Here is a 23,893-nt window from a genome sequence, read left to right as displayed (position 1 = left end):
TCAAACTTCATCTTCGAGTTTCATTTTAGTTTTCAGGGAAAGGAAGCATAGAAGTCGTGTGACAGGAAGAATCACACTCATTCTAAAAAGAAGAGGTAGGAGTAACAAAAAAATCATACTCATCACGAATACGAAAAAGGAAGGCAATTCTCGAAAGTCCCCTTTACTCCCGAGCTCATTTGAGCTCGGGATGAACAGTAAATTCGAAAAAAATGAAAGAGATATAAAAAATTCTTAATATTTTTGATGCAAACTTTGACCAATGTTTCGAGTGCCTGCAAATTTTCATCATGAATTGAAATCCCTGGAAGTCACAGTAAAAAAAATATCAAAACCAGTACTTTAAAATTCTTTTGTAGATAGCATTTTTGGACCATTGTTTTTTTGTCATGAGTTCCACGAATGTTATTTCCTGATGAATTTTTGCAAACTAACAAAACATTGGTCAAAGTTTGGCACAGAAAAATTTCAGAGTTTTTGGAATTTATTATTTTATTTTATTTTACTGTTTGTTTATAAGGGAGCATTTGAGATCGGGACTGGATACTCCTCGTCCGGCCGTTCTCCCTTTCTCAGTGCAGAGCCAGAGCCGCCGATGTCCCGCATCCCCATCCGCCGCCGCCGCCGCCGCCGCTGCTCTTCGTCCTCCACCTAGACAGTGTCCGGCCTCCGCCTCCGCCACTCCTCCTTCTCCTTCTCCTCCACCTAGCCATTCTCCGACCTCTGCCTCCGCTACTCCTCCTCCCCCTGTCCCCCACCTCGCCGATGCCCCGTCTCCGCCTCCGTCGCTTCTCCACCGCGCCGATGTTCCACCTCCTCCGCCGCAGCTCCTCCTCCACCACCACCTCGCCGCCCTCGCGTTCCTGGTCTCCCCACGCCGCCTTTGCCGCCGCCACGGAGCGCATCAGCGCCGGGACGCTCAGCCGGGAAGACGCGCACCGCCTGTTCGACGAATTGCTACGGCAGGCCACCCCGGTCCCCAGCCGCTCCCTAAACGGCTTCCTCGCCGCCCTCGCGCGTGCTACGTCCTCTGCCGCCTGCATCAGAGATGGTCGCGCCCTCGCCATCGCCCTCTTCAACCGCGTGTGTCGAGAGCAATCCGGCCCGCGGGTGGTGCCTCTCACAGTCCACACGTACAACATCCTCATGGACTGCTGCTGCCGCGCGTCTCGCCCGGACCTAGGTCTTGCCTTCTTCGCTCGCCTCCTCAGGACAGGCCTGAAGACAAACGAGATCACCGCCAACACCTTCCTCAAGTGCCTCTGCTACGCAAAACGGACGGATGAGGCTCTGAACGTGCTGCTTCATAGGATGTCCGAGCTCGGCTGTGTGCCTGATGCCATCTCATACAACATTGTTCTGAAGAGCTTATGTGAAGATAGCATGAGTCAGCGGGCGCTCGACCTCCTCCAGATGATGGCGAAAGAAGGAGGTGGCTGCTCCCCCAACGTGGTGGCGTATAACACGGTCATCCATGGCTTTTTTAAGGAAGGTGAAACAGGCAAGGATGCAATCTGTTCCATGAAATGATGCACCAAGGTGTTGAGCCCAGTGTGTGGACATATAGCTCAATCATTGATGCATTGTGCAAGGCCAGAGCAATGGACAAGGCAGAGCTAGTGCTTCAGCAGATGGTTAACAAAGGTGTTCAACCCAATAATGTGACATATAATTGCATGATCCATGGATATTCCACATCTGGGAGGTGGAAAGAGGCTGCTAAATTGTTTAGAGAAATGAAAAGCCGGGGCCTTATACCAGATACTTTTACTTGCAACGCCTTAATGACTTACCTTTGTAAGCATGGAAGAAGCAAAGAAGCTGCAGAATTTTTTGATGCCATGACTGCCAAAGGCCACAGAAATGTCAACTCCTACTGTATTTTGCTTCATGGGTATGCCAATGAAGGATGCTTTGCTGATATGATTGATCTCTTTAATTCAATGGAAAGCAATGGTTTTGTAGCCGACTGCCATGTTTTCACCATATTAATTGATGCATATGCTAAACGTGGAATGATGGATGAAGCTATGCTCATATTTACTGAAATGCGGGAAAAAGGAGTGAGTCCCAATGTAGTCACCTATTCCACTGTAATAGCCGCACTTTGCAGATTGGGTAGGCTGTCCGATGCTATGGACAGGTTCAATGAGATGACTGATATGGGTGTACAGCCGAACACAGCTGTTTATCGCTCCCTAATTCAGGGTTTTTGTATGCTTGGTGATTTGGTTAAAGTTAAGGAATTTGTTTCTGAAATGATGAACAAAGGTATTCCTCGTCCTGACATTGCGTTCTTCACTTCAGTAATAAACTCTTTATGCAAAGAAGGAAGGGTTATGAATGCACAAGGTATCTTTGACTTGGTTATAGGCATGGGCGAGAGGCCTAATGTCATTATATTCAGTTCACTGATTGACGGATATGGCTTAGTCGGCCAGATGGGTAAAGCACTTGGAGTGCTTGATGCCATGGTATCAGCTGGCATTGAGCCTAATGTTGTTACGTATAGTTCACTACTTGATGGCTATTGTAGAAATGGAAGGATCAATGATGCTTTGATTCTGTTCAGAGAAATGCCACACAAGAGAATTAAACCTGACACTGTTACATATGGCATCATGCTGGATGGGTTGTTCCGTGCTGGCAGAACTGTTGCTGCAAGGGAAATGTTCCATGAGATGACCGAAAGGGGTATACCAGTGAGCATTTCCATATACAATATAATACTTCGTGGTCTTTGTAGAAATAATTGTGCAGACGAAGCGATCGCACTATTCCAGAAATTAGGAGCAAGGAATGTCAAGTTCGATATTATAACACTCAATACCATGATTAATGCAATGTTCAAGGTTCGGAGAAGAGAAGAAGCTAACGATTTGTTTTCTGCAATATCAGCCAGTGGGTTGGTGCCTAATGCTTCTACTTACGGTATAATGATAGAAAATATTCTAAAGGAAGGATCAGTGGAAGAAGTTGACAATATGTTTTCATCAATGGAGAAGAGTGGTTGTGCACCCAATTCTCGTCTTATAAATTATGTCATCAGAATGTTGTTGGAAAAAGGTGAGATTGCCAGGGCCGGGAATTATTTATCTAAAGTTGATGGGAAGATCATCTCACTTGAAGCTTCAACTACTTCTTTGTTGTTGTCTCTCTTTTCAAGGGAAGGGAAATACCGGGAAAACATTGAATTGCTTCCTGCAAAGTATCAATTTTTCAATGGATTTGGTTGACTAAAAGATGCATTGCACACCAGACTAGCTTCTCAGAAAGCACAATTAAGTTTTTCTTGTATAAAGCTCCTGCCAGTATAAGAAATCCAAACTGCCTGCTTGTAGCATTGAGTTCATTTTGTTGTGTGTCAAAATCACAAGAATATGAATTATATATGAATCTTTTAATCTTTGTTGCGGGGAAAGGTAGACCAAGTAGTTTAAGATGCTGGTTGAAATTTTCGGGGATTAATTTTTTTTATGACGATTGGGGAAGGTGTACACATATAATCTTCCCGAAGAAGCACAATAAATACTAATACAATCTTTTCATGTATGGTTGATACCAGCCACCTGAGTGTTTATAGTTTCTCTAAAACAGTCACTTTCCTTGAGTGCATATTTGGCAATTTCACTCTCAGTGATCTGCTATGTTTGCAAGGTGGTCTTACTTTTAGTTTGAGAAGTTTGTTTTATATGTCATGGCAAATGGGTCTTGTAAGAATGGATGTTTGAGATTGCTGATGCTATATTCAATTAGCGGATATATGAGCTCATGCTGGACAGCGGGAGTCTCCTACACTCTATGCTACTGTGAGTTGCACTGCTGGAACTTTGTTACATACAGGTGAAAAAAGTATTTCTTTTATGATTTCTTTCTGCTTTACTTCATTGAAGATTCAACTATTTTCCTCACGATGTAGATAAATGTATGGCCAATAATTCACCAGTGCGAGATATTGCATAAGTCCGCATGGCACCGACACCAATGCAGGTGATAGAGGAGAAGTAATCAAAGCATTTGCTTGATGCGAATGTCTTGCTCTCATACATATGGGTCGGGGTGGTAGTGGGCATTCTACTCTATTTCTTTCTGGTAACCTCAATTCTCGTTGCTACTGCTCTGCCAGATTAAGCGTTACACTAATCCAAGCGGTGGCTTAATTCCCTAGTCCTCCGCTGCTCAATGTGCCATTGCTGATAAATCTCATTCTCACAAGGAGGAGATACCGCTGTCAGCCTGCGGTGTTCTTACGCCATTCGTCTTCCTCTTGCTCTTTTCTGAATATCAGCTTCTTTTTATCTGGCGGGATCCAAACATAGTAAAAGTTGAACCCTTAACACAATCACACGTTCTTGCTCAATCTTTTATGAACGGTGTTGCTTGGATGGAGACTGACTTTTTAACGAATTGGCATGGATTAGAAGGTGTTGTTTAATTAGCTGGAATTGCAACTCTGAGATTGGATGAAGAAGTGGAAATGTGGACTCTTGAAGTAGCTGCAGGTGGCTGTTCCTTAGGTAAATGAAAAGGGCTTCATTCTGTATGTTGATATAACTATTGTTACATAGAAGACTTGTTTTATAGCTTCAGTCGAGTTACTGTTCATATGCAGCTTGTACAAGTTTGCATTTAGCCATTTAGTGGCAGAATTTGATGTCTACTTCAATACTTCATTCAATGTATCCATCATTTAGTTATGCCCATGGGCCATAGTTATGCCTTAAGCTGCATTAAAACAGTAGTTCCACAACCTGTGCATAGGAATAGTCACACAAGAAACATGATAATAGCTTTCTGTTGTTGCTAACTGATATAATGATTTATTGCTCTACAGTTTTAGAGGCGCAGTAGCTATCAACAAATGATTTTTCAGTGTCAACTTTTGGTATACGGACATTTAAAGATTTGTGCTGACATCATTTGTAATCATGTCCTAGTGTATTGAAGCCATGGGAATGGAAATATCCATCTGTAGAGACAGCTATGAATAGCGTCATCTGAATACCGAGGAAAGTTGTCATGCAGGTTTGTGATATCGTCCCTATGTTGATACTTTCTTCTTGCCATTGTAAGCTTGCAGAATTGTTTAACTTGCCCATGCTTCTTAATAGGAACACTGTTTACCATGTCTGGCTTAGGGCCTGAACTTCTGTTTTCAAGGATAAAGACTTCCTCAATGCAGGATGCACCAGGAGGGTTTATTTCACTTGGCGCAGTATCATTTTGGCAGCGAGCTGCTGAAGAGAGGTATGGCGAACCAGACAGCTCAGCTATAGACATGTGGCACAGCAACTAGATACCCTCATACCCAGAGGCAGGAGTTCAGTGTTTGGGTATCCAGTTGCTGTGCTACCATTCTACCAACAGACGGGATGGGCAGAAACTCCAGCGACTGTTCTAGGTGAGTGATGTTGGAGCTTGGAACTGAGGACTACCTGGCATGGAATCTCACAAAAAATGGTATTTCTCAGTCTGGTCCGCTTCCCACCTAGGAATGCAACAGAAGAAATCCTCAAGAGGGAGTTTCTTCTCCTGCAGTGCGCATAAAGGTTGAATGTATCTTTGTGATTCAGATGTTCCGAATAAGACCAAAGTGCATGCCTGGCTCATCTTTTTCACTTGTGATTGTGCACTAGGGCAATCTGCATACTTGTGATTTTGGCTAGGAACAAGGCTGGAGTTGCCATTGCCGATGATGTCGTGCACTCTGATGGCATTAGGTTTCAGGTGCAAATTCCAGACTGCAGACTCGGTGTGACACCCAAGTTTTTATTTGGATTTTTCAAAAAAAAAAGGATTTTTATTTTGGCTTAGGGGGGAAGTGATTTAAAATTTTTTCTTCAAGAGAACTCTCCCTCTCATATATTTTCTTTATGGCAAAAATTTTATTTGGGTTCACCCAAGATCTGCCTTTGACCTTGGAGGTTCTTGCTTTTCTTTTGGACTCAAGACAAAATGGTTTTCATTTGGGAAAATAACTTTTGTAAAACTTTTTGAAGTTTGCACTATGGCTTTTGGAAAGTCCTTTGCCACTTTCAACTATTCTTTCTTGCCATGGCCCTAGTGCAAATGATCTCCCCTAACTCATCCCTCACCCCTGGATCATGATTTACATCAAATCCAGCAAGTTGGACCTCCCCATGTATTTATTTTCCATTCAAATTCTATTCAAATATTTTCTGCCTTCTATTCCACCACTTGGAGATTCACAAAGGAACTCCATTTTCTGTTTGGACTTTTACCACCAAACTCCTTTCCCCTCCTAGTCCTTTGAACCCTCAACCTGGAACCATGAAGATCCACTGGTCTCCAGTTCAAAAATTTCAAACTACATCAGCTGCAAGTTTGGACCAGATTTACCAAATTTGGTGGAATTCATTCAAAACCTTCTCCAAAAATTCCAAGTAAATTCATGCAGCCCCTGGGTGTTTGGAGTGATCATCTCACCAAGTTACAGCTCCAGAAAAATTTATCTCTTTACCAAAACCTACTGTCGAACACCTGCAGTGCATGGTCACTGTCAAGTTCAGTTAACTTCAGAGTTCAGTCAGTGCTCACTGTCGTTTTCTTCAGAGACGGGCGTCGATCTCGCCAGTACCCTCGCGTCGCCTTGCTCCTCGTCCTCGCCCTCTCGTTCCTGCACCGCACGAGTGCCTGGCATCTTGCGGGCGTCGGCGACGAGCAGCAGAAGGTGCGCCGCCCCGTGACCGACGCCGGCGGCGGCTTTGCGAACGCCAGCGGGAGACACGGCGCCGCCGACTCCACCCAACGCCGCCCAAACCACCGGAGCCCGCCGCGTGGCCTTCCACTCCCCCGAACGCGCTGCCACTCTCGTCGTGAACCGCAGGGCGCGGAGCGCGCTCTCTGCCGTCGTTGAGCCCGTGCGGTCACCTCACCGCGGGCAGACGCCATTACGCCAAGACCAGCCCCGTTCAGCTGCAAATCGAGTCCAGTAACATCCACTGATGCTGCTCGACCGCTCAAACCCCCTGCCAACCCACTGCTCCGCCGTAATCGCTCGCCGGAGGTTCTCCGTTCACGGCCACCCCGTCGAGCTGCCTATAAATAGGGGCCCCGAGCTTCAACTCGAGCACCCACGAGCCCTACACTTCCCCTAGAGCACGCCCAGACACTGGAAGAGCCCCGAGGAGGTCTCCTTCCTCGACTCCGGCCGCCGCGGTCCGCCACGGGATCCAGCCCGATTCGCCCCCGTGTGTGCTCCTCCGCCTCCATTCTCTTGCCAGTAGCTTCTCCTTGCATCACCCGTTCTGACCCGCGCCTCAATTCGTTCTTTGCAGCCCTCCACCGGAGTTCCCCAACCTCACCCGAACCGCCGTCCGCCGGAGATAGTGTCGCCGTCGACGTGGTGCTCCCCGTTGGACGAGTCCACCACCCACCGACGCGGAAGAAGACACTGAAGCTCTTGGTACCCTCCGTTTCTCCTCACTCGCCGTGGTTCGACGCCGGCATCCACCGCCGTCTTCGGGCGCCGGCGAGCTTTCAAACCTGACACGCGGGCCCCGCGTGTCAGCCTCTGTTTTATTTCCCCGAAACGTTTTCTGTTGGCGCCTTCGGGCAAAATACGTCTTCTCTCTTGCGCCTGCGCATTTCCAAACGAACCGTTTTCTGTTTTCTCAGTTAAAACCCTGGAACTTTTCTGTTTCATTACAGAAAGGTCCCTGGACAGAAACCTTTATAACTTTTTAATGAAAAGGTATTTTTGAGTGATTCTTTTTTGATAATCTTCAAATTTTATCTAGTTTTTTATGGGATTTAATTGAAAAATATTTGGCAAGGTTTCTGTGCATGTGTTGGTTTTCACGTTAGTACCCCCGTTTCGTGATTGCCGTAGGTTCCGGGAGAGGTGACGGAGTCGCGAACTTCGCCGAGCTAGACTCCGACTTCTCCGAACCAGGCAAGCTTGTTTGAACATTTGATATGGCAGATGTTTTGCATGTTCATGTGAAAGTTGTGCGTGGCATGGGAGTGTCGATAAATACCTCGTTGCTTGTAAGGCAACGACCCGGTTGTTCCGAAGTTGCGATGACCTCTGATGAGAGGTGGCCTAATCATGTAGTGACATGAAGGGCAGCAAGGTGGTACTGTTGTAGCATGCCAGCCTTGCGTCATCCGACTTTCTTCGGCGTTAACGTGGTTGGAGCCACGTTATCGATCTTTTCCCCGCATGTTCCAAGGTTGCGATGACCTCTGATGAGAGGTGGCCTAATCATGTGGTGACATGAAGGGCAGCAAGGTGGTACTGTTGTAGCATGCCAGCCTTGTGTCATCCGACTTTTTCGACGTTAACATGGTTGGAGCCGTGTTATCGTCCCTTCCCCTTTCCGTGCTACCACATGTCTCATTGCCAGGATACGGTTTAGTAAGTTGGTAACCTCTTTCCGTGTACACACCAAATAGAGAGGCCGGGATGATGGTACCTTGGCCCAGGATTAAAGCCAGTCATTCGGTCAGGGGGCATGGGTGTTTCCGGTTGGGACCGAGAGGGGGGCACCCCCTTATAGCGCGCGTATAGAAATTTGATCCCATGCTACGCGAGGTTGTAGCCTCCCCGACTCAGGGTTTTTCCTGAATGTTGCCGAGGGTGATCCCTGGCTTCGGATGGTTAAATTGGGTGTGTAATGGTTAGACGTGTTCCTTCCAGAACACCGTAGACGGAACTAGTCCCCGTGACTACCGAAATCCGTTGGCTGTGGTTAGGTACAAACTCTGCAGAGTCAATTCTTTCCAAATCATCGTATCCATGATCAGTAATGTAGACCTTACATCCAAATCTATCCGTGTGAAAACTTGCCCCCGGTGAACAAGCTCAAGTGGTAAATTCAATTTCATTGTTATTCCTGTGGGTGGACTAACATTATTTTTGTCTCATGCTTGTGATAAGTTATATTCCCGAACTATTGTATTGTTGTATTTTAAGCCCTTTATGAGACGTCGCTCAGACGTCCGACTGTGGCGTGTACTCGTTTCTCACTTTAAATATAAGCCCTTTATGCGATGTCGCTCAGACGTCCGACTGTGGCATGTACTGTATTTATTTTCTGTTATAAGCCCTTTATGTGGTGTCGCCCCGACGCCCGACTGCGGCATTGTTATTCCGCATTTTCCGCTCGAGGAGTCTTTCAGACACTCGTTTGGCACCAGTATTATTATTCCGCATTTTCTGCTCGAGGAGTCTTTCAGACACTCGTTTGGCACCAGTATTATTATTCCGCATTTTCCGCTCGAGGAGTCTTTCACACTCGTTTGGCACCCGCATTACTATTCTGCAGTTTCCGCTCGAGGCGTCATTCAGGCCCTCGCTTGGCACACAGTATTTATTATCTCGGTGTCTGATCGTACTGGTTAACTTATTCATGTGCTTCATGTTTGCATTTGTTATACCTTATGTCCGAACTGTCTTGCGAGTACTTTCATAGTACTCACCTGGCTTGTTGATTTGGCCAGATGTTGACGAAGGCGATCTCTTGGATGAAGAGTTTGATAGCGCGTCCGACGCCTAGAGGAGTCCCAGTCAGTCCTGCGCGATCCCGGATATTGGTCACTTGTATCGTTTACGCTTCCGCCACCCGCAATAAGTCTTCTCGAGCCTCACTCCGACGCTCGAAGAGTTGTAGTAGTCGGGAATCAGGTCACTCGCTTCGCGATGATATTTCCACCACCGTTTTTTTATCGTGAGTTAGTAGTTTGCCACCCTATCTGCCGTGTTGTTTTATCGGCGTGCATGTAATAAATTGTTGGGCAGTCTCTGCTCAACTTTGTATTATATTTAGTACTTCTGGTATTCTTCTTCTGTGATCAATGTATTGTCTATCAGTGAGAAGGAATTCTTCCTCGCTGGTCCGTAACAGGGACTGGTTTCTCAATAATTATTTTATTGAAAATCCGGTCGTGACAAGCTTGGTATCAGAGCCAGGCTGACTGTAGGAAGCCACTAGGTGCGATCGCTAATCGGTTATTAGCGTCTTTTGTGCCTTTTCAGCATTTTGCAATTGTAGCTATTTTCTGTTGGTCATCATAAATTTATGACATGACTACTCAGAATTTTTGCCTACTTTTATAGATGGCTGGCAGCAGCTGTGAGAATCGAGTGTTCACCAACGTGCCCGAGGGGTTTGTCAAGCTCCTCGTCTCCATCACCAAGCTCGCGATCGGGCCAGCAGCTCGCCCGGAGTTCACCCTCTATCAGCACAAGCTCAGTGACGACGTGTCTATGCACCAAGCCGTGGTGCAGTTCAGGGGAGGACGATCTGCTGCTCGCCACTTCCGTTTTACTGGAAGAGCCATGCCTACGGAGAGGCATGCCATGCAGATGGCTGCCCGTGAGGCGATAGCTCGCCTTCGGGACATCCTTCCTACGATGAAGACTCGTCGCTACCGCTACCTCCCATGCCATGTGCCATACACCAGCCACTATGCGTTCGCCTGCCATCGGGGAGAAAGAGACGAAGCCATCGAGATGGTTGTGGAGTATCTCAAGGCTCTGGAGGAGTCTTTCGACAACCTCGTAGACGATCTTGTGGCTGCCCGCATGGACTTAGTCCGGGGCGGTCCTGCCAGCAGGAAGGAACTTCTCCACACGGCGCCGCCTCTGACTTTCGTCTCGTCTTCAGCCTCGTATGCACCGGCCGTGTTGGCCACTGCTCGCCGTCTGCCTACCACTGAGGAGTTCGACCGAGTCATCGCTCCTACTCCAGTCAGAGCCGCACCGCCTGCCGCACGCGCTCTACCACCAGTCGCCCCCGCACCATCACCGCAGCGCAGCGTCGCACGCCAGGAACCAGCTAGAGAGGAGGAGGTTGATTCTCCTGGACCACTGAGCCTTGCCGTCGGCAAGGGGAAGGAGATCTTCACCATCTCCGACTGAGAGCACCGAGTAGCCGCGTGTTATGTCTGCTTGTATGATGTGTTGTTCTTATCTGTACGCTAGTTTGTATTGGTGTGTTTGCTGCCTTCCGGAGTAGTACGCTAGTTTTAATAACATGTCAGGTTTGTGCACGCACAACCTGAGTGCTGTATCTTGTATTTGCTTTCGCATGTAAGATTTTATGTTAAGCACTTCTCCTCCATGAAAAATATTTGTGTTTCTTTGAAAACCTAGAAGCCTTTTGATTATTACCTTTGCAAGGGTTTTCCTCGTGCTACACAGTTTTTCTCATGGGTTTTGCAAATGATACCCCAGACTGGAATAATGTCTCGCCCTTGGACTCGCTCCATGCCCAATCAGCCAGAAGAGGTTTACGGGACACAGACCAGCAACAATTTCACTCGGGGTCAGTCCAGCCAACAAGACAGCGAAGCAGCACTGTCTCAAGTATGCCGTCTCTTCGAGCAAAGTCAGCAACAACACCAAGAGATGATGAACCATGTCATCAACATGGGAAACCACTGTGAACACTATCAACCACATTCCAAGTTATCCGAGTTGCAGAAGACTCGCCCCTCAACTTTTGCTCACACCGATAGGCCGCTGGAAGCCGATGATTGGCTTCGTGAGATTGAAAGGAAACTGATTATCGCTCAATGCTCAGATCATGAGAAGGTGCTTTATGCACCACACTACCTTACTGGAGCAGCCGCAGCATGGTGGGAAAACTTCCTACACATGCACCCCAGGGAACACAACATCACCTGGGAAGAATTCAAGGAAGGCTTCCGTGGGGCACACATCCCCAGGAGCATCCTAAAGATCAAGAAAAGAGAGTTTGATGACCTGAAGCAAAGAGGCATGTCCGTCACAGAATACAACGGCCAGTTTACCCAACTGTCTCGCTATGCCTACGACGAGCACATGACAGAAAACAAGAAGATGGAAAAATTCCTGGACGGCCTGGCACCAGCGCTAAGATGCCAGCTGATTGTACACACTTTTCCGGATTTTAAGACACTGGTGGACAAGGCCATTACCTTGGAAAATGAGCGCCGTAGTCTAGAAGATATCCGCAAGCGGAAGAGGGACAAGACGACTCTTGCCCGCAGCAACCGAGGCAAGGCTGAGGTCCCAAGGACAGACACAAGGAGATCCACGACTACTGAGCCAAGGCCCGTCGGACAGTATCATGCCAGGGACAAAGAGTTCACGTACCATCCAGGAGTCACCTGCTATGCTTGTGGTCAGCAAGGGCATTATGCTAAACAGTGCCCGAAGCCAAGAGACTCGGCACCCAAGCCGAACAATGGTGGAAACAATCCCGCCCCCAAGCGCAACAACTTCAATCCCAACAACAACCACAGGAAGGGTCACTTGAACCATGTGACCAGGGAAGAAGCGCAGAATGCCCCAGACATCGTGCTCGGTACGTTCCCTGTCAACATAGTACCTGCCACGGTTTTGTTTGATTCTGGAGCTTCCCATTCGTTCGTTTCGAAGAGTTTTGTTTCGCAACACGGTTTTCCGATACTCCCCTTGGAAAAGTCTATGATCATCAAGTCCCCCGGGAATAAGCAGATTGCTCAGGGTTACTGCCAAGGAGTGGTCATTGAGTTCGAAGGACTACCATTCCACGCGAATCTCATCGTGTTGGAAAGTAAAGGACTGGATGTCATTTTAGGAATGGACTGGTTAACCACCAACAAAGGATTCATTGACTGCTTCAATCGGACAGTGATTCTCACCCACCATCACGGCAAGACTATAAGAGTCTCCACTCAAGAAAGGCCACGGTCACAGAAACCAAAACTAAACAAAATGGACATTGCAGAACTGAGAAAAGTTCCAGTGGTATGCGAGTTCTCTGATGTGTTCCCGGAAGAACTACCAGGTATGCCACCAGATCGAGAGATCGAATTCAGCATTGAATTAGCACCTGGCACCGCTCCCATTTATAAGAAGCCGTATAGAATGGCACCCTCAGAATTGGTGGAGTTGAAGAAGCAGATAAAGGAATTACTGGACAAGGGGTTTATACGAGCCAGCTCCTCACCATGGGGTTCGCCCGTATTGTTCGCCAAGAAGAAGGATGGGACACTGAGACTATGCATAGACTATCGAGCCCTCAATATGGTCACCATCAAAAACAAATACCCGATGCCACGGATAAATGATTTGTTTGACCAGCTCGCACAAGCTAAAGTATTTTCAAAGATTGATTTGAGATCAGGATACCATCAACTGAAGGTACGAACAGAGGATATCCCCAAGACAGCATTCACTTCCAGATATGGGTTATACGAGTTCACAGTGATGCCTTTTGGTCTAACAAACGCCCCCGCATTTTTCGTCCACCTCATGAACAAAGTGTTCATGAAATTCATGGACAAATTTGTGGTGGTATTCATTGACGACATTCTGGTTTACTCAAGGACACCAGAAGAACATGCTAAGCACCTCAAGATTGTTTTGGGAGAATTGAGGAAACATCAGTTGTACGCCAAATTTAGCAAATGCGAATTTTGGCTAAGACAAGTTGGTTTCTTGGGCCATATTTTGAACCAAGAGGGCGTGGCCGTAGACCCAGAAAAAGTCAAGGCCATACTAGACTGGAAGCCGCCCGCGAATGTTACAGATGTGCGGAGTTTCCTAGGAATGGCAGGGTATTACAGGAGGTTTATTGAAGGATTCTCCACGGTGGCAAAACCTATAACACAGTTACTCAAGAAGGACAAGAAATTTGTATGGACGGAAGCATGCGAGCAGAGCTTCCAAGAACTCAAGAAAAAGTTGACAACCGCACCAGTCTTAACTGTGCCAGACTTACACAAGAGTTTTGAAGTATATTGTGACGCGTCCCGAAAAGGTCTCGGATGTGTACTAATGCAAGACGGCAAAGTTGTCGCATATGCCTCCAGGCAACTGCGAAAACATGAGGAAAATTACCCAACACATGACCTGGAGCTAGCAGCAGTTATACATGCACTCAAGGAGTGGAGGCACTTTCTGTTGGGAAATCGCTGTGAGATATATACAGACCATAAGAGCCTCAAATATATTTTCACACAGCCAGAGCTGAATTTACGCCAACGACGCTGGTTGGAACTGGTCAAAGACTATGACGTCGGTATCCACTACCACCCAGGAAAAGCAAATGTAGTGGCCGATGCCCTTAGTCGAAACCCCAGCCCGGACAGTAACGGTCAGCAAAACTTGAGGCCTGAGTTTCAGCGAGAGTTCACTCGGCTCAACATGATGTTAGTCTCTGAGGGCACCATATCGAACCTGGAGATACAACCCACCCTAGTGGAACAAATCAAGAAGGCTCAACAGGGACATCCCAGCATCGAAGGCATAAAGAAGAAAATGAACCGTAGTAAGACTTCAGAATTCGTCACAGACAGTGAAGGAACATTATGGTACCGGGACAGGCTTTGCGTACCTAACATTGAGGAACTCAAGCAACAGATCTTGACGGAAAGCCACACCGCCCCATACTCGATCCATCCTGGAGGAACCAAAATGTACAAGGACATCCAGGAAAGATTTTGGTGGCACGGTATGAAAAGAGATATAGCCACATTTATTGCTTGTTGCGATTCATGTCAGCGCATCAAGGCCGAGCACCAAAAGCCAGCAGGGCTACTCCAGCCTAACAGGATACCGGAGTGGAAATGGGATGAAATCGGAATGGACTTCATTGTCGGATTACCCCGATCACAGCGTGGAAATGACGCCATATGGGTCATCACAGACCGACTAACCAAGGTTGCTCACTTCATTCCCGTGAAGACTACCTACTCCACACAAAGACTGGCAAAACTCTATCTCTCCCGCATAGTTTGCTTGCACGGAGTCCCAAAGACTATAATATCAGACCGAGGCACCCAATTCGTCTCCAAATTTTGGGATCACCTACAACAAGCTCTGGGCACGCAACTAGCTTTCAGTACAGCATACCACCCTCAGACAGATGGACAAACAGAACGTGTAAACCAAATCCTAGAGGATATGCTAAGAGCCTGTGCGCTCACCTATGGATCCAGTTGGGAAGAGAGTTTGCCGTATGCCGAATTTGCGTACAACAACAGTTACCAAGCCAGCTTGCAAATGGCACCCTTTGAAGCATTGTACGGACGGAGGTGTCGTACCCCATTGAATTGGTCAGAAACAGGTGACAGCCGTATCTTCGGCCCAGATATGCTTAAGGAGGCCGAGGAAAAAGTTAAACAAATCAGGGACAGACTCAAGACAGCACAGAGCCGACAAAAGAGCTACTATGATCAGAAGCATCGTGAGGTCAGCTTTGAACCTGGTGATTCCGTATACCTCCGAGTATCTCCTATGAGGGGTCTGCAACGGTTCAAAATTAAGGGGAAACTAGCCCCAAGATTTATTGGACCATTTTGTGTGAAGGCACGAAGAGGCACGGTAGCCTACCAACTAGACCTGCCCAAGGAGCTGTCAGACGTCCATGACGTATTCCACGTCTCGCAGTTGAGGAAATGTGTGAGTAACCCGGAGAAACAGGTACCTCATGAAGACATTGATATGCAACCAGATCTCACCTACAGAGAAAGGCCAGTAAAGATTTTAGAAGAGTCTGAACGGAGGACCCGTCAGAAAACGACAAGATTTTTCAGGGTTCAGTGGAGCAACCACACTGAGGATGAAGCCACATGGGAAAGGGAAGATTTCCTTCGAGCAGAGTATCCATATCTATTTGAGGATCAGCAGAAATCTCGAGGACGAGATTTTTCCTAAGGGGGTAGGTGTTGTGACACCCAAGTTTTTATTTGGATTTTTCAAAAAAAAGGATTTTTATTTTGGCTTAGGGGGGGAAGTGATTTAAAAAATTTTCTTCAAGAGAACTCTCCCTCTCATATATTTTCTTTATGGCAAAAATTTTATTTGGGTTCACCCAAGATCTGCCTTTGACCTTGGAGGTTCTTGCTTTTCTTTTGGACTCAAGACAAAATGGTTTTCATTTGGGAAAATAACTTTTGTAAAACTTTTTGAAGTTTGCACTATGGCTTTTGGAAAGTCCTTTGCCACTTTCAACTATTCTTTCTTGCCATGGCCCTAGTGCAAATGATCTCCCCTAACTCATCCCTCACCCCTGGATCATGATTTACATCAAATCCAGCAAGTTGGACCTCCCCATGTATTTATTTTCCATTCAAATTCTATTCAAATATTTTCTGCCTTCTATTCCACCACTTGGAGATTCACAAAGGAACTCCATTTTCTGTTTGGACTTTTACCACCAAACTCCTTTCCCCTCCTAGTCCTTTGAACCCTCAACCTGGAACCATGAAGATCCACTGGTCTCCAGTTCAAAAATTTCAAACTACATCAGCTGCAAGTTTGGACCAGATTTGCCAAATTTGGTGGAATTCATTCAAAACCTTCTCCAAAAATTCCAAGTAAATTCATGCAGCCCCTGGGTGTTTGGAGTGATCATCTCACCAAGTTACAGCTCCAGAAAAATTTATCTCTTTACCAAAACCTACTGTCGAACACCTGCAGTGCATGGTCACTGTCAAGTTCAGTTAACTTCAGAGTTCAGTCAGTGCTCACTGTCGTTTTCTTCAGAGACGGGCGTCGATCTCGCCAGTACCCTCGCGTCGCCTTGCTCCTCGTCCTCGCCCTCTCGTTCCTGCACCGCACGAGTGCCTGGCATCTTGCGGGCGTCGGCGACGAGCAGCAGAAGGTGCGCCGCCCCGTGACCGACGCCGGCGGCGGCTTTGCGAACGCCAGCGGGAGACACGGCGCCGCCGACTCCACCCAACGCCGCCCAAACCACCGGAGCCCGCCGCGTGGCCTTCCACTCCCCCGAACGCGCTGCCACTCTCGTCGTGAACCGCAGGGCGCGGAGCGCGCTCTCTGCCGTCGTTGAGCCCGTGCGGTCACCTCACCGCGGGCAGACGCCATTACGCCAAGACCAGCCCCGTTCAGCTGCAAATCGAGTCCAGTAACATCCACTGATGCTGCTCGACCGCTCAAACCCCCTGCCAACCCACTGCTCCGCCGTAATCGCTCGCCGGAGGTTCTCCGTTCACGGCCACCCCGTCGAGCTGCCTATAAATAGGGGCCCCGAGCTTCAACTCGAGCACCCACCAGCCCTACACTTCCCCTAGAGCACGCCCAGACACTGGAAGAGCCCCGAGGAGGTCTCCTTCCTCGACTCCGGCCGCCGCGGTCCGCCACGGGATCCAGCCCGATTCGCCCCCGTGTGTGCTCCTCCGCCTCCATTCTCTTGCCAGTAGCTTCTCCTTGCATCACCCGTTCTGACCCGCGCCTCAATTCGTTCTTTGCAGCCCTCCACCGGAGTTCCCCAACCTCACCCGAACCGCCGTCCGCCGGAGATAGTGTCGCCGTCGACGTGGTGCTCCCCGTTGGACGAGTCCACCACCCACCGACGCGGAAGAAGACACTGAAGCTCTTGGTACCCTCCGTTTCTCCTCACTCGCCGTGGTTCGACGCCGGCATCCACCGCCGTCTTCGGGCGCCGGCGAGCTTTCAAACCTGACACGCGGGCCCCGCGTGTCAGCCTCTGTTTTATTTCCCCGAAACGTTTTCTGTTGGCGCCTTCGGGCAAAATACGTCTTCTCTCTTGCGCCTGCGCATTTCCAAACGAACCGTTTTCTGTTTTCTCAGTTAAAACCCTGGAACTTTTCTGTTTCATTACAGAAAGGTCCCTGGACAGAAACCTTTATAACTTTTTAATGAAAAGGTATTTTGAGTGATTCTTTTTCTGACAATCTTCAAATTTTATCTAGTTTTTTATGGGATTTATTTGAAAAATATTTGGCAAGGTTTCTGTGCATGTGTTGGTTTTCACGTTAGTACCCCGTTTCGTGATTGCCGTAGGTTCCGGGAGAGGTGACGGAGCCGCGAACTTCGCCGAGCTAGACTCCGACTTCTCCGAACCAGGCAAGCTTGTTTGAACATTTGATATGGCAGATGTTTTGCATGTTCATGTGAAAGTTGTGCGTGGCATGTGAGTGTCGATAAATACCTCGTTGCTTGTAAGGCAACGACCCGGTTGTTCCGAAGTTGCGATGACCTCTGATGAGAGGTGGCCTAATCATGTAGTGACATGAAGGGCAGCAAGGTGGTACTGTTGTAGCATGCCAGCCTTGCGTCATCCGACTTTCTTCGGCGTTAACGTGGTTGGAGCCACGTTATCGATCTTTTCCCCGCATGTTCCAAGGTTGCGATGACCTCTGATGAGAGGTGGCCTAATCATGTGGTGACATGAAGGGCAGCAAGGTGGTACTGTTGTAGCATGCCAGCCTTGTGTCATCCGACTTTTTCGACGTTAACATGGTTGGAGCCGTGTTATCGTCCCTTCCCCTTTCCGTGCTACCACATGTCTCATTGCCAGGATACGGTTTAGTAAGTTGGTAACCTCTTTCCGTGTACACACCAAATAGAGAGGCCGGGATGATGGTACCTTGGCCCAGGATTAAAGCCAGTCATTCGGTCAGGGGGCATGGGTGTTTCCGGTTGGGACCGAGAGGGGGGGCACCCCCTTATAGCGCGCGTATAGAAATTTGATCCCATGCTACGCGAGGTTGTAGCCTCCCCGACTCAGGGTTTTTCCTGAATGTTGCCGAGGGTGATCCCTGGCTTCGGATGGTTAAATTGGGTGTGTAATGGTTAGACGTGTTCCTTCCAGAACACCGTAGACGGAACTAGTCCCCGTGACTACCGAAATCCGTTGGCTGTGGTTAGGTACAAACTCTGCAGAGTCAATTCTTTCCAAATCATCGTATCCATGATCAGTAATGTAGACCTTACATCCAAATCTATCCGTGTGAAAACTTGCCCCCGGTGAACAAGCTCAAGTGGTAAATTCAATTTCATTGTTATTCCTGTGGGTGGACTAACATTATTTTTGTCTCGTGCTTGTGATAAGTTATATTCCCGAACTATTGTATTGTTGTATTTTAAGCCCTTTATGAGACGTCGCTCAGACGTCCGACTGTGGCGTGTACTCGTTTCTCACTTTAAATATAAGCCCTTTATGCGATGTCGCTCAGACGTCCGACTGTGGCATGTACTGTCTTTATTTTCTGTTATAAGCCCTTTATGTGGTGTCGCCCCGACGCCCGACTGCGGCATTGTTATTCCGCATTTTCCGCTCGAGGAGTCTTTCAGACACTCGTTTGGCACCAGTATTATTATTCCGCATTTTTCGCTCGAGGAGTCTTTCAGACACTCGTTTGGCACCAGTATTATTATTCCGCATTTTCCGCTCGAGGAGTCTTTCAGACACTCGTTTGGCACCAGTATTATTATTCCGCATTTTCCGCTCGAGGAGTCTTTCAGACACTCGTTTGGCACCCGCATTACTATTCTGCAGTTTCCGCTCGAGGCGTCATTCAGACCCTCGCTTGGCACACAGTATTTATTATCTCGGTGTCTGATCGTACTGGTTAACTTATTCATGTGCTTCATGTTTGCATTTGTTATACCTTATGTCCGAACTGTCTTGCGAGTACTTTCATAGTACTCACCTGGTTTGTTGATTTGGCCAGATGTTGACGAAGGCGATCTCTTGGATGAAGAGTTTGATAGCGCGTCCGACGCCTAGAGGAGTCCCAGTCAGTCCTGCGCGATCCCGGATATTTGTCACTTGTATCGTTTATGCTTCCGCCACCCGCAATAAGTCTTCTCGAGCCTCACTCCGACGCTCGAAGAGTTGTAGTAGTCGGGAATCAGGTCACTCGCTTCGCGATGATATTTCCACCACCGTTTTTTTTATCGTGAGTTAGTAGTTTGTCACCCTATCCGCCGTGTTGTTTTATCGGCGTGCATGTAATAAATTGTTGGGCAGTCTCTGCTCAACTTTGTATTATATTTAGTACTCCTGGTATTCTTCTTCTGTGACCAATGTATTGTCTATCAGTGAGAAGGAATTCTTTCTCACTGGTCCGTAACAGGGACTGGTTTCTCAATAATTATTTTATTGAAAATCCGGTCGTGACACTCGGTGTCATCTGCAGCTGTTTGCTCCATCATCGTGTCCTTCCTGTACCAAAGAAGCCAGGTCAAATTTCAGTTTGATTAATGGATGATGGCTCGTGTGCGTATTGAAATTCCATTTCCTTTTCCTGTATGATATTTCACCCAGGTCATATATCCTTCCTGGACCAAAGAAGCCAGCCAGGTCTCCACTTTTCCAACATGTTCCAGACTCCAGAAGAATCAAGTTCAGAAATGGGGAACCATCTCCCCGCGTGGCTTCAGTACGCCACAGATCGTTGCAGTTCTCCCAGTTTTTCATGTACTCCCTTTGTTATTTTTTTACAGAGGGAGTACCTAGTTAGCTTCGTCTGGATAGGAAGCAGGTTCATGGCTCAGCTGCCTCTTGCAGCATGCTGGCATGGATGAAGACATTTATCTGGGCACATAAACAAGGCCGGCTGGGAAAAACTCTGTGATGAAAAAAAAGGTGTAGAAAGAAACCGCTCTGGTTTGAGACAAGAGACTTTGCTTGTCTGGTTTGTAGTACTCCCTCCATTCCATAATGCAGTGCATATAGATTTATTTTTTCACAGGTCAAACTTTGAAGCTTAAAAAGCTTATTAAACACCGTAAAATTGATTTTGGCTTCCGAGCTCCGGTGACCTTTTTATCTCTAGAATATTTTAAATTCATGGGTATCAAAAGAAATCCACAAAATTGTCAATGTGACACTATCATAGTGCCAATTTTCATAAAAAATGCCAAATATACAAAATTGTGCCAATTCCGTCTGTTATATGGGGACGCACTATCATAGACGTCTGGAAACTAGACACAGAGCTACAAAACAATGATAGGATTAACACTTCTGCTTCAGTACATGAGGCAGAAACCTTTTCTTCTACTTTCTTTGTACCATAATATATGTCGTTTTAGCAATTCAACGGAGGGAGTAGATTCAAACTTTATCTTCCAGTTTCATTTTAGTTTTCAGGGAAAGGAAGTACAGAAGTTGTGTGACAGGAAGAATCACACTCATTCTTTTTTTGCGGCTGAATCACACTCATTCTAAAAGGAAGAGGTAGGAGTAACAAAAAAAATCACACTCATCAGGTTGGATTGCTCCACTGCATACACGAATACAAAAAGGAAGGCCATTCTCGAAAGGTTGGGAGTTGATAAACAGTAGCCATAGGTTCCACCCACCACCACCACCCTGTTACATAAATAAAAAGGTTGGGAGTTTCCGATATAAACTAATGATTCGAAAAATATCCTGCAGAGCACATCACGAATATGCGTCTCTGATATGCCTGACAAACAACTGATACATAGCAAAACCTGATGAATCATGGGACATTTCGCAAACCTCTCACAAATGTTGATATACATACATAGGCACAAGCACAAGCACAATCACAAGCATACACAACTCATTTGTTGAGCTACTCCTTTGCAGCTCAGCACTAAAGCCTATGCACGAAAATCTCTTCATCAATTAGTGGTATACCCTCTCCATGTTGCCTTTTTTTTTTGAGCATCAGTACAGACACAAGCGCTCATATACGCGCATACACTCACCCCTATGAACGCACACACGCACACCCTACCCCTATGAGCACTTCCGAGAGACTGAGTCGGCATATCATCTTGAGATTTACGAAGTCACCGTAGGCGCCTCGTCGTCGACGGGAACGTCTCCTCCCACTGAAAGCGCATCGCCGGAAATCCTGAAATAAATCCAGAAATAATGCGAGCACCAGGATTTAAACCCTGGTGGGTTGGGGATACCAGTATCCACCTAACCATCTCAACCATAGCCCAGACGTTCAGCTGATGCATCATGCTTTCCTCCAAAAACAAAACAAAAACTGATGCATCATGCGGCTGGACGGGTAGAAAGAAAATTTAACTATTTCCTACCTTTTTCCCAACCCCTAAATAAACTATTGCCCCTATAAAATACTAATTTATTATTATTGTCACAAAAGACTAATTACCTATTAATTAATTTTTTTGGGGGGGGGCTATTAATTAAATAATATACACGAGCAACATTTAAAAATGAAAATGAACTCATATTAGCTAACATGTTTGCCCATACATGTATTTAAATTTCTACAACTAATTTGTAATAAAAAATGGTTTCACAATTTATTTTATTTTTTATCAGTTTTATTTTTATATTTTTATTTTGGTGGATTCGTTTTTTTTCATGCTACTTGTGTAACTACAGCATGTCCACCGATCGCACGCTCGCAGTCACAAGTTCGTCGGTCGTGCACAACTATATGTTCACCTATCTTTCATAGGTGCCAATAAGGGCACTGGAATTATTTTACCCGTGGGGTTGAGTGCTGCTAAAACATGTTAGGGAGGGTCAGAAGATTATTTTAAAACATGTCCGACAAACATGACTGCCGCCGAGGGTGTCTCCTTGCTCCTCCCTCACCGTCGCCAGTGGGTGCGGCCAGGCGAAGCCTGGTCGTCGCCTGCTGCTGTGGGGCCTCTCTTGCTTCCTCGCGTGGGCGCTGTGGCGCGGGACGGGGCGCCCTTGCCGGGATGCGGCGCGCCGGTGCTCCTCTACATCCCCGGGCTCCATGGTGGTGGTGGTGGGTACCCTCTCGGTCGTGTGGGCGGAGAGAGGTGTATCGGCGGGTGGCTCAGGCGTTTGCTCTTCTCATCGGCATTGGCGACACCCCGATCCGGACCTGGGGTGTTGGGCTCGTCACACTTGTCCTGGAGACCTTATGGTGGCGCGGGTGGCTCGGCATATGCTAGGATGATGCATTGTTGTTGTTGTGTTCATTCTTTGCTTGTCGGCACAATAGCTGTAAAAAGAGATATTGTCGATGGAAATCACAAACTACCACTACTATTGCATTATCTAGAATAAAAATCCTGTACTTGAAAAATACTTCAGAACAGCAGAGGGTACATTTTGCTTGTAAGTATGCGTTCCTGTCTGCCAGTTTTTCATGCACCTAGTTAGCTTCGTCTGGATAGGAAGAAGGTTCATGGCTCAGCTGCCTCTTGCAGCATGCTGGCATCACATGGACGAAGACTCCTGCATGCTTGGCGCAAAAAAGACATTTATCTGGGCACATAAACAAGGCCAACTAGGAAAAACTCTGGCGAAAAAAAAGTTTTAGAAAGAAACCGCTCTGATTTGAGACAAGAGACTCTGCTTGTCTGATTTGTAGTACTCCCTCCATTCTATAGTGTAAGCGCATATTTTTTTCACAAGTCAAACTTTGAAGCTATTGGCACTCTTGGAATATGTTTAAAAAAATTAGTTTCACCCTTCAAAATCTTATTAAACACCGTAAAATTGACTTTGGCTTCCGAGCTCCGGTGACCTTTTTATCTCTCAAATATTTTAAATTCATGGGTACTAATATAAATCCACAAAATTGTCAATGTGTTATTTGGGGATACACTATCATAGTGCCAATTTTCATAAAATGCTAAACATACGAATATGTGCGGATACACTATCATAGATGTCTGCAAACTAGACACAGAGCTACTAAACCATGATAGGATTAACACTTCTGCTTCGGTACACGAGGGAGAAAGCTTTTCTTCTAGATTCATACTTCATCTTCCTGTTTCATTTTAGTTTTCAGGGAAAGGAAGCATAGAAGTTGTGTGACAGGAAGAATCACACTCATTCTAAAAAGAAGAGGTAGGAGTAACAAAAAAATCATACTCATCACGAATACGAAAAAGGAAGGCAATTCTCAAAAGTCCCCTTTACTCCCGAGCTCATTTGAGCTCGGGATGAACATTAAATCCAAAAAAATGAAACAAAATTAAAAAAAATCTATTTTTTTGGTGCAAACTTTGACAAATATTTTGAGTGCCTGCAAATTTTCATCATGAATTGAAATCCCTGGAAGTCACAGAAAAAAAAAAATTCAAAATCAGTACTCCAAAATTCTTTCGTAAATAGCATTTTTGGAGCATTGATATTTTTTTTGCCATGATTTCCACGAAGGTTAACTCCTGATAAAATTTTGGAAACAA

General features: G+C 46.7%; 1 long non-coding RNA gene and 1 pseudogene across 1 annotated transcript; both read left to right on the top strand.

The window, feature by feature from the left end:
- The first annotated feature begins 563 nt into the window (after positions 1-563).
- Positions 564-5,750, top strand: LOC123180165 (protein Rf1, mitochondrial-like; annotated as a pseudogene).
- Positions 5,751-19,884: 14,134 nt separating this feature from the next.
- On the top strand, positions 19,885-20,454 carry LOC123180164 (uncharacterized). The gene is made up of 2 exons (XR_006490740.1): positions 19,885-19,946; positions 20,031-20,454. It is a non-coding gene; the product is annotated as an uncharacterized lncRNA (long non-coding RNA).
- Positions 20,455-23,893: the final 3,439 nt, after the last annotated feature.

Source organism: Triticum aestivum, chromosome 1D (genome assembly GCF_018294505.1).
Source record: "Triticum aestivum cultivar Chinese Spring chromosome 1D, IWGSC CS RefSeq v2.1, whole genome shotgun sequence".
NCBI classification, from domain to species: Eukaryota; Viridiplantae; Streptophyta; class Magnoliopsida; order Poales; family Poaceae; genus Triticum; species Triticum aestivum.
Note: the sequence above shows the minus strand (reverse complement) of the source record. Positions and strands in the feature narration are given on the sequence as shown.